Source organism: Lynx canadensis, chromosome D1 (assembly GCF_007474595.2).
Source record: "Lynx canadensis isolate LIC74 chromosome D1, mLynCan4.pri.v2, whole genome shotgun sequence".
Taxonomy (NCBI): Eukaryota; Metazoa; Chordata; class Mammalia; order Carnivora; family Felidae; genus Lynx; species Lynx canadensis.
This window is the reverse complement of record NC_044312.2, coordinates 104756914-104768296: the sequence shown is the minus strand read 5'-3', so window position 1 is coordinate 104768296 and position 11383 is coordinate 104756914. Positions and strand designations below refer to the sequence as shown.

The 11383-nt window shown below is 41.3% G+C and overlaps 1 long non-coding RNA gene across 1 annotated transcript; it reads left to right on the top strand.

Moving 5' to 3' along the window:
- The first annotated feature begins 725 nt into the window (after positions 1–725).
- On the top strand, positions 726–9803 carry LOC115526441. Its single transcript, XR_004344211.1, has 3 exons — positions 726–778; positions 9130–9286; positions 9673–9803. It is a non-coding gene; the product is annotated as an uncharacterized LOC115526441 (long non-coding RNA).
- Positions 9804–11383: the final 1580 nt, after the last annotated feature.

Sequence of the window (11383 nt, the reverse complement as noted above, 5' to 3'; positions counted from 1 at the left end):
GAGGGTTGATGGGGAGTTATGGGAGAGGGAAAAATGAGTGATGGGCACTGAGGAGGGCACTTGTTGGGATGAGCACTGGGTGTTGTACACAAGCCAATTTGACAATAAATTATATTTTTAAAAATAATAAAAAAAATAAAAATAAAATCTGTGTACAACTGGACCCCCATGGTTCAAACCTGTTCAAGAGTCAACTGCCCTTCAGTGTCTTCCTGGAGGGATTTGAGGAGATGATGTTCCTAAAGTTCTCAGCACAAAACCTGTTTCACCAAGTTTCTAAAATCCCATCTGCCCACATTTATTTCTGTCAGTTCCTTCTGAACAAGAGAAAGGAGACGTGGTACCAGCCTGACAACTACTGGCAATGCTCCCTGGTACCATGTTCCTTCAAAGGTGTGTCTGAGGAGATGCTCCAGATGAGGCATGGACTCGAGGCTGAGGCTGCCGATGAGGGACTCATTTTAACTTATTGATGACGGGGCAATGAACAAAGTTTTAGTCAGCAGACTGGAAGAACATGGAATCTGAGGGGTGGCAAGTAAAGGAACAGGCTAGAATGCTCCTAATTCTGAGCAGTGAACTTTGAGAAGTATCAGCACATCACAGCCACTTATCTGGAGAGTACTGGGTGTGGGAGCACAGCCAACGAGGAGCCTCACAGAGATCAGAGTGGAGATCTGAGCCCCCACGTGATGACTCAGTCTGTGCCAGACACGGAAGAGAAGCCAACACCTCAGGAGACGCCAGGCCCCCACATCTGTGTTCTGGAACACACCAGGTATGCACCGCTCTTCACTCTTCTTCACGATTCTGAAGGGCACCTGAGGGGCTTCTTGGGTAAATTCCGGGATGTGGAGACAGGACCTGACTCTGGAGACAAACAGAGCCCGGGCAGGGGTGGGGCTCTGGTGCAAGGCGTCTGCTTCCCCAGGAAAATGGCAGCTCTGAGAGGGGCTACGTGGTATTTTGTCTCCCTGCTGTCCTGCCTCCCTTCCCTGTATCCTCACGCTTTCCTGAGGGAATTGCCTTTATGGTAAATAAGCTTTCCTCTGGTTGTGTTTCCCAGGGGACCCGTGCAGGAGTGTTGTTTGTAATAAAGGTGATTAGGGGAAAGTTTTTCTTTCATCAAGTAGGAAATAGGCTTTGCACAATTGTGTACAGAAGACGGTGGGATGCCTCTAGTAACATATTTTTGGACTTCAAATCGAGGAGAATTCGTGTTTGGATCATGTGAGCATCCTTTCCCACGCAGGGGAAAGAGGGGGCAAAACTAGCCTCTGAATCCTTTAATATTAGTTTAATTACTGTGGGGTACAGAATGGACAAGATAGGGACGCTGGGTGGCACGTTGGTAGTGTTTCACAAACATTGCCACGTTATAAACACAAGACCAATAAAACACATAAACGAGGTAAAATCGTACTTAAAAAGTGGTTTAGGGGTTCTCCTTCCAGCAGGAAGTGTGAGGAGGTTTACAGAGCTCTCCTCAGGCAAACTGGTAAAAATTCTTAAGAAGCATTTAATGTGTCTACAAATGGTCAGAGAGCAAGTGAATACTATTTACTGAAGACAAATCAACGAAAACACAAGGACAGAAAGCAAGAATCTGTGGTATTTGAATCTAGACTCGCTCCCTCTGTGACCCTCCCAGCTCCCACTCAGATGGCCATCTTCCTGACCGGGGGCAGGACCGCGACATTTGGCAGCCTGCCCCCCACTACCTGTTGTGAGGCTAAGCTCCAGGTGAGTGTACCTGTGACGTGAGGCTCCTTCTTTTCTTCTCAACCCCCTGCTTGAGGATGAAGGCTCTTCCTTGGGCACAGCATGGCTGAGAATACTGGGTCCTGACTGCCCCACTCCAGCGCATGAGTTGGGTTCCATACTGTGAGAGGCAAGCTGAGGGGACCTGGGTCTGTTACCCTACCCCACTGAGTACGTGGCTCCTAAAGTAGTGGTGTCATTCATAGAGAAGTATGTCATTATTCCTATACCCCAGCACTAGAGCTATGATTTACTTTTGTTTGTTTTTGCCTGGGGGTAGGGAGTAGTAGACCATGGAACAGAGGTCTCCAAATCACTCCCCAAAGGAAGCAACTTCGTTTTTTTTTCTATTTTCATTTTTTTTAATTAATTTATTGTTTAACTTACATCCAACTTAGCATGTGGTGCAACGATGATTTCAGAAGTAGATTCCTTAGTGCCCCTGACCCATTTAGCCCCTCCCCCCTCCCACCACCCCTCCAGTAATCCTCTCTTTGTTCTGTATATTTAAGAGTCTCTTGTGTCTTGTCCCCCTCCCTGTTTTCATATTCTTTTTGCTTCCCTTCCCTCATGTTCATCTGTTTTGTCTCTTAAATTCCTCATATGAGTGAAGTCAGATGATCTTTGTCTTTCTCTGACTAATTTCGGTTAGCATCATACCCTCTAGTTCCATCCACGTAGTTGCAAACGGCAAGATTTCATTCTTTTTGATTGCCGAGTAATACTCCATTGTATAGATATCCCACGTCTTTATCCATTCATCCGTCGATGGACATTTGGGCTCTTTCCATACTTTGGCTATTGTCGACAGTGCTGCTATAAACATGGGGGTGCATGTGCCCCTTTGAAACAGCACCCCTGTATCCCTTGGATAAATACCTAGTAGAGGAAACAACTTCATTTGAAACAGAGTGTGAAGGTGAAGCCTAAAGGTTCTCTCAAAAACAGTGTAGATGGTAATGAAAAGCAATTGAAAACACATCAGTAGATTAACTGGAGATATACGCTAAATTATACACTGGCAAGCTTCACAGGGGAAAATGGAATAAGGCCTGCCTGGGGCCGGAACAAGTGTCAATTACTGACTTGGAACTCTTTTCTTTCTTATTTTTTTTTTTTTTTTATTAAAATTTTTTTTTTTTTTCAACGTTTATTTATTTTGGGACAGAGAGAGACAGAGCATGAACGGGGGAGGGGCAGAGAGAGAGGGAGACACAGAATCGGAAACAGGCTCCAGGCTCTGAGCCATCAGCCCAGAGCCTGACGCGGGGCTCGAACTCCCGGACCACGAGATCGTGACCTGGCTGAAGTCGGACGCTTAACCGACTGCGCCACCCAGGCGCCCCTCTTTCTTATTTTTAAATTTAGTTAACCTGTAGTGTAATAATGGTTTCAGGAGTAGAATTTAGTGATTCATCACTTACCTATAACACCCAATGTCCATCCCGACAAGTGCCTTCCTTAATGCCCATCACCCATTTAGCCCATCCCTTCACCCACCTCCCCTCCAGCAACCCTCAGTTTGTTCTCTGTCTTTAAGAGCCTCTTAAGGTTTGCCTCCCTCTCTGTTTTTATTTTTCCTTCCCTTTTCCTATGTTCATCTGTTTCATTTCTTAAATTCCACATATAAGTGAAATCATATGGTATTTATCTCTATCTGACTGATTTGGCTTAGCATAATACACTCTAGTTCCATCCACGTTGTTGCAAATGGCAAGATTTCATTGTCTTTGATCAACGAGTAATATTCCCATATATATATATATATATATATATATATATATCTCACATCTTCTTTACCCATTTGTCAGTCAATAGACATTTGGGTTCTTTCCATGACATAACACTTCCATAATATTGTTGATAGTGCTGCTTATAAACATTGGGGTGCATATGCCCCCTCAAATCAGCATTTTTGTATCCTTTGGGTCATAGGGTAGTTCTATTTTCATTTTTCTGAGAAACCTCCATACTGTTCTCCAGAGTGGCTGCACCAGTTTGCATTCCCACCAACAGTGCGAAAACATTCCCCTCTCTCCGCATCCTGGCCAATACCTGTAGTTTCCTGAGCTGTTAATTTAGGCATTCTGACGGGTGTGAGGTGGTATCTCATTGTGGTTTTGATTTGTATTTCCCTGATGATGAGTGATGTAGAGCATCTAGAACTACCTCTTTAAAGAGCTTGATGTGTGTGTGTGGTGGGGGTGGGGGGGTGGTCACCTGGGTGGCTCAGTCAGTTAAACATCCAACTTTGACTCAGGTCATGATCTCACAGTTTGTGAGTTCGAGTCCCGCATCGGGCTCTGTGCTGACAGCTCGGAGCCTGGAGCCTGCTTTGGATTCTGTGTCTGCCTCTCTCTCTGCCTCTCCCCCACTCATGCTCTCTCTCTCTCTCTCTCTCTCTCTCTCTGTCAAAAATAAATAAACATTAAAAAGATTTTAAGGGAGCTTGATTTTGATTGCATACCTTTGTGGAGTCATTCAAAATGCACTGAAAGGGCACTGTTGAAAAGAGTAGAGCAGTCAGCCTACAATTAGTGGAGATTAATCACTGCTTGAGGGCAGGGAAAGAAACATTCAAAGCAAGCTCTAAGAAAACCAAGGTCATCCCAGGGTGACTGCGGGCACACTCACGGCTCTGTTCCCTGGAGAGAAACATCAGAGGCTTCATACTGCATGGGGAGAAATAAGCTTACTAAAATAGTCCTGCCAGGGAATATAAACGTAAACAAAGAAATAAAAATAGCAAGCCAAGGAGGGGTACAATTCCCAGAAATGCTACAGTATATTACCTAAAATGTCCATTCTCTAGCAAAAAATTACAAGACATGCAAAGAAGCAGAAACACATTAGCATAGATAAAGAGAGGCTTTTTCTAATGCTAAAGGAGTCAGTTTCACCAGGAAGACACAATTACAAACATATATGCAGCTAACAACGGAACACCAAGTTATGGTGTTACCGGTAGCAAAACCAGACGTTGAGGGAGAAAGAGATAACTCAATAATCACAATCAATGCTTCAATCCAATAATGGATCAAACAGGCAAAAGGTCAACACTGATATAGGAGGCTTGAACAAGCTATACACCAACCAGACTTGATAGACTTATGGAGAACATTCCATCCAACAACAGAAAGGCTTTCTTCTCTAGTGAACACAGATTAGTCTCCATAATAGACTATCAACTAGGCCATAAAGCAAACCTCAATATATTTACAAGGATAGAAATAATACAGAGTATGTTTTCTGACCACACAGGAATGAAGTTAATGGTTAGTAATAGAAAGGAATTCGAGAAACTCACACACATACACACACACACACACACACACACACACTAAGTAGCACACTCCTAAAAAGCAGGGGGTCAGGGAGAAAGCAAAAGGGAGATTAGGAAATGCATTCATGATAAATGACATATACTTACAAAATGCAGCTAAAGCAGTGTTCAGAGGGAAATTGGTACCTGAAAATACCTATTTAAAAAAAAGGAACAATCTTGGGGTGCCTGGGTGGCTCTGTGGTTTCAGCGTGTGACTTGGGCTCAGGTCGTCATCTCGGGGTTTGTGATTCAAGCCTTACATCGGGCTCTGTGCTGACAGCTCAGAGCCTGGAGCCTGCTTTGGATTCTGTGTCTCTCTCTCTCTCTCTCTCTCTCTGCCCCTCCCCTGCTCATGCTCTGTCTCTCTCTCTCTCTGTCTCAAGAATACATAAACATTAAAAAAAAATTTTTTTTAAAAAGAGGAACTATCTCAAAATCAATAACCTAATACTTCACCTTAAGACACTGGAGATTAAAAAATAATAATAATACTACACTTAAAGCAAGCAGGGGACACCCAGGTGGCTCAGTCAGTTAAGTGTCTGACTTCAGCTCAGGTCATCATCTCACGGTTCGTGGGTTCGAGCCCCGCGTCGGGCTCTGTGCTGACAGCTCAAAGCCTGGAGCCTGCTTTGGATTCTGTGTGTCCCTCTCTCTCTGCCCCTCCCCTGCTCATGCTCTTTCTCTCAAAAATAAAATAAACATTAAAAAAATTTGTTTTGAAGCAAGCAGAAATATCAGAGCAGAAATTAATGAAATACAGAACAAAAATAAATACAAAAAAAGCAATGAAACTAAAAGCTGGCTCTTTGAAAATACCAGCAAAATTGACATATCTTTAGCCACATTGAACGAGAAAAACAGATAGAAGTCTTAAAAATTAGAAAGGAAAGAGGGAACATTGCTACCGATCCTACAGAAATAAGGATTATAACCGTATACTATAAGCAATTATATGTAAATGAATTAGATTTCTTAGCTTAAATGGATGAATTTCTAAAAGACACAAACTACTGAAAAGACTCAAGAAAAAGCAATCTGAGTGCCCCTAAAGAGTAAAGACACTGATTGGCTTCTTAATAAAAGTAATTGCCCACAGAGAAAAATCCCAGGCCCAGATGGCCTCATGGGTGAATTCTACCAAGCATTTAAAGAAAAGTTACTACCAAATTTTCATAAACTCTTCCAAAAAAGTAGAAGAGGAGGGAACACCTACAAATTCATTCTATATGCCCCGTCTTCCCCTGATAGCCAGACAAGAAACTATATTACCATAAAGGAAAGCTACAGACTAATATCTCTTAGGTATCTAGATGCAAAAATCCTCAACAAATCACTAGCAAACTGAATCCTGAAATATATAAAAGAATGATAAGGTCGCCTGGGTGGTTCAGTCGGTTGAGCATCTGACTTTGGCTCAGGTCATGATTTCATGACTTTAGCCCCATGTGGGGGGCTCTGTGCTGATGGCTCAGAGCCTGGAGCCTGCTTCAGATTCTGTGTCTCCCTCTCTCTCTGCCCCCTTCCCTGCTTGCACTCTCTCTGTCTCTCAGAAATAAATAAACTTTAAAAAAGTTTTTTTCGTAGAAGAATGATATACCATGACTACGTGGGATGTATCCCAGGAATGTGAGGTAGATTTAAAGTCTGAAAATCAATTAATGTACTGCACCGTCACCTAGAAAAGTGCACCATCAAAAAGAAAAACTTCACATGATTATCTCAATAGATGCAGAAAAAGCATTTGACAAGATTTCATACCCTTTCGTTATAAAAACACTCAACAACTAGGAATAAAAGGGAGCTTTCTTAACCCAATAAAGGCATCTATGAAAATCCCGCAGCTAACACAATACTTAACAGTGAAAGATTGGAAGCTTTCTTGCCAAGAGTAGGGATAAGACGAGGTTGCCTGTTGCCACCACTCCTGTTGTCAACATTATGCTGGAAGTTCTAGCTAAGCAATTAGAAAATGAAATAAAATAAGAAGCATTCAAATGAGAAAGGAAGAAGCGAAACTGTCTCTATTGGCACATAACATCGCTGTGTAGGTAGGATATCCGAAGGACTCCACTCAAAATCCATTAGAACCAATAAACTAGCTCAGGAAGGTACAGAATACAAAATCAATATACAAACATCCCTGTAATTCTATACACTTGCAATGAACAAGCTGAAAATGAAATTAGTAAGACAACGCTATTTACAAACATCCAAAGAATAAAATACTTAGGAATGCGTTTCGTACAAGAAGCATAAAATTCAACGCTACAGAAACATTATTCAAATAAATAAGGTGTAGTTAAATGAAAAGAAATCTTATGGATTAGAATATTTAATGCTCTTACAATGGCAATAGGCACCAAGTGACCTATAGAGATTCAGTATTCTCTCTCTTACAATCCCAGCCGGCTACTTTGTAAAAACTTGATACACTGATTCTAAAATTCATATGGAATTGCAAGGGACCCAGAATAGCAAAATGTTTTTGTAAAAGAACAAAGTGGATGACTCACACTTTCAGTTTCAGAGCAACAATACAAAGCAATAATAATTAGGACAGGGTGGTACCAGCATAAGGATAGATATACAGATCAATAGAATAAAATTGAGAGTCAGGAAATAAGTTCATCTGTCTGTTTATACTCAACTGATCTGTGACAAGAGTTCCCAAACCATTCAATATGGGAAGAAGGTCTTTCCAACAAATAATGTTGTTGGATATCCATGTACGAAATGATGAAGTCGGACCCTTAGCTTATACCGTAAACACAAATTAACCCAAAATGGATTAAAATCTAAATTTAGAAGCTAAAATTAGACTCTTAGAAAAGACTCTTAGAAAAAAATCTGAGAGATTTTTTTCTCTAGAAGGTCTCGATCTTCACGACCTTGGGTTTAACAATGGATTCTTAGAGATGAGACTGAAAATATATGAGACACAGAAGAGAAACAGATCAAGTGGACTTCATCACAAGTAATGCTGGTCTTCAGAGGAGACCATCAAGAGAGTGAAAAGTCACCCACGGAATGAGAAAAAAAGTATTTGCAAATCATAGGTGAGATAAGGGACTTGTATGGAAAAAAAATAAGGAACTCTTTTAACTCAATACTAAGACAAATGACACAATTTTTAAATGTACAAAGGATTGGAATAGACATTTCTCCAAAGAAGATATGCAAATGCCATTAACACACGAAAAGATGCTCAAAATCATTAGTTATAGGGAAATGCAAATCAAAGCCACAATGTGGTCCCAGTTCATATTCACTAGAATGGTTATAACCAAAAGGTCAGTCAATAACCAGTGTCGGCAAGGATGTGGAGAAACTGGGACTGTCACACACTACTGGTAGGAATGGAAAATGGTGGATCCACCCCGGAAAACAGTTTGAGAGTTCCTCAAATGGTGAAACACAGAATTATCCGATGACACAGCCGTTCTACGCCACGTCTACACCCGAGAGAATTAAAAACATAAGTACACACAAAACTTTGCACATCGTTGTTTACAGCAGGATTTTTCATAATAGCCAAAAAGTGGAAGCAACCAAAATGCCCATCGACTGATGGACAGATAGACAAAATGTAATATATTCTTACAATGGGATATTCCATGGTCATAAAAAAAAAAAAGAAGGAAGCAATGCCCATGCTACAACATGGAACAGTTCTTCCTGGGCCATCTTGCCACCTAATCCACATAGAACTCGTGTTGAAACCCAGACACAGAGTGACATATTTCTATAACCTAGAAAATTTCCCAGACACCTGTTAAGTGACTTTTGTAAGCCTCCATCATTTTCTTTTTCTTTTTCCTACTTTTGCTATGAAGGGCCTGCTGTGGGCACGGTATTGGGATCTACAATCGTAGACAAACATGACTTGGCCTAAGACTCCTTTATGAGCTGTAAAGTCTACAGAAACAGAAACACGAGTGTCTACTTTCCTACTAATACTTCTCACAGAAGAGCACAGAGTACTGTGCCTAGTGAGCAGTGAATAGTGAATCTGATGCTGTTAACGGCTGGTTTCTTCACAGAATGAGAGAAATTGTGGCTTCCAGTGGGATAGCTGTGGATGTTTCCTCAAATCAAAACCACGGTGTCCGGTTAGGGAAGGCTGTAACACCTGACACCTCAGGACACACACCAAACAAGCTGCAGAGATTCCTGAAGGAACATCTCAAACTCCTGGGGGTAGGTGAGCCTCAGCCAGGTGCAAGTTTTAGTGAAGAGAAACTAGAAGGTTTTTGTTTAATCTTGGGTGGGGGGTGGGAGGGGTTGGGTAGCTTGGGAGATAGTAGAGTGCTGGGAATCCCATGGAGGAGGCCTTGAAGGACACCAGGGTGTATGCCTGTAGGGGTGACTCCAGGCAAGAGACAGGCAAGCTGTCACAGTGATGTGATTTTAGCTGTTGCCAGTACAGGGAGCAGGTACCACGGTACCCAGCTCTACTTAGGAGCTCTTCTTAGTGACGTCTGATGGTCCAATCCACGGGTGGCCTCTGTGTTTGAACAGAGAAATCTTCTCTCTTGGAATGTTCACCAACGTCTGTATTTTATTCTATTCTGTCTTTTATCCAGGTGGCTCAGATTATGATTAGTGTGAAATTCATCGTCTATGGGATAATTGGAATTTCAGTTCTCCATTACGCAACACCCAACACCAGTTTCTTCTCATTTCAGATAGGCTTCCCAATATGGGCAGCTTTACCTGTGAGTACATCTGACTTATACCTAAAATAACTGATAGCCAATTAACTCTTCATTCAGTCATCCATCAAATTGCGCACTGGCCGCCTGCAAAGGTTGCAGAGTTTTCAAACTTGCCGATCTAAGGTTCAATATTTAATCTCAGCCATTGTAGACTTTCTATTGTCATAGGAGCCTTAAGGTCTATGTGTTGGTGATTATTCATTAAATTCTAGGTAGCATACAGCCATACAGTAAAATCCTGCTCATTTCCTTTAAGAGACTGTATTGGGTTGGGTTATTAGATAATTCCTGGTTCACCCACAACAGAGTTCTCTTCAAATATGCATAGAATATTGAAGTGTCATAATAATGGTCATGTAGTGAACAACTACTCCTTTGAACTTGTCTTTTTTCCTGGCCAAAGCTACTGAGATGAGAATCATGGGATATGAGTGCACTTAGTCCCTTCTCTGAAACTCAAGATAAATTTAGCTCTCTTTTTAAATTTTTCTCTACCTTCCATGGAAACATTCACTAGATTCCTTTGATTTCATCCCCTCTGCTTTAGATAAGGATTTTCACCTTTAGATAAGGATTGTCAATTATTTTCATAAAGACGTGAAGGCAGCCATGAAAATTTAGTCACACACTGTATGCAGTTCAATAATCTGCCCTACTCAAAGTTTTGAAGGGATTTTCATAGGAAAAGAAAATACACACTAAGGGTAATTGACCCTTTAGACATGGCCAGTTAATGTGCAGGAAGAAGTGCTAATAAGCTCGTTTCTCTCTCATGAGCAGTTTATCATTTCTGGATCTATGACAGTTGTGTCTGCAAAGAAGCAAACCAAAGCTCTGGTAATGTATCAGTTAATTCATATTTCATTTATAGATAGTGTGTGGCCTTGCAACACTCTGATATCCTATAGAAGGCCCAATAAGCCAGAAGTTCCTTGTTTTTCAGTACATTTGAGGACAAGTACAAATGTCTTTTCTTTCCATGAATTCATCTGATCACTCTGGGTCTGGATATAATCAGAAGCCTCCTCAGGTTTAGATAAGATCTATTCCCTTGGGTTTTCAGAACACAAATCTCCATGAGTAAAATTTGACATAGACTTTATGGCCATGAGTAATGTTGATATAGAGAAATGAATCCCTTTAGGCTTGAACAGAGTAGACATTTATTTGGGCTCATCCATATCAGGGAAGGGAAAGAATAAAAGCTCACAACTGATGCTTTTTCCTGTGGCATATTTTATTCAGCTGTCAGCTGCCTCCAGCTTTCCTTTGCTCAATTGTGGGTTTCCATTTAATTTAACTGCGACACAGTTAATTAGTACCCAGAAGAGGTATTAAGAATTATTTGTGAATATCTCTCCTGGGAAAGGTTTATGGAGGCCTGTAAGAAATCAGAAGTTAAGGGTCCTGAATATTTTCGGTGAATGAACTTTTTCTGTATTGCAGCTGAGAGGAAATCTGAGAGCTAACACTCTCAGCACAGTTGTTTCGAGTATCGGAATTCTTATTCTTTCACAAAACTTAGTAAAAATCACCTTCATGAACTGTGACATGGAAGATTTATGTCTTGGTGTCACAT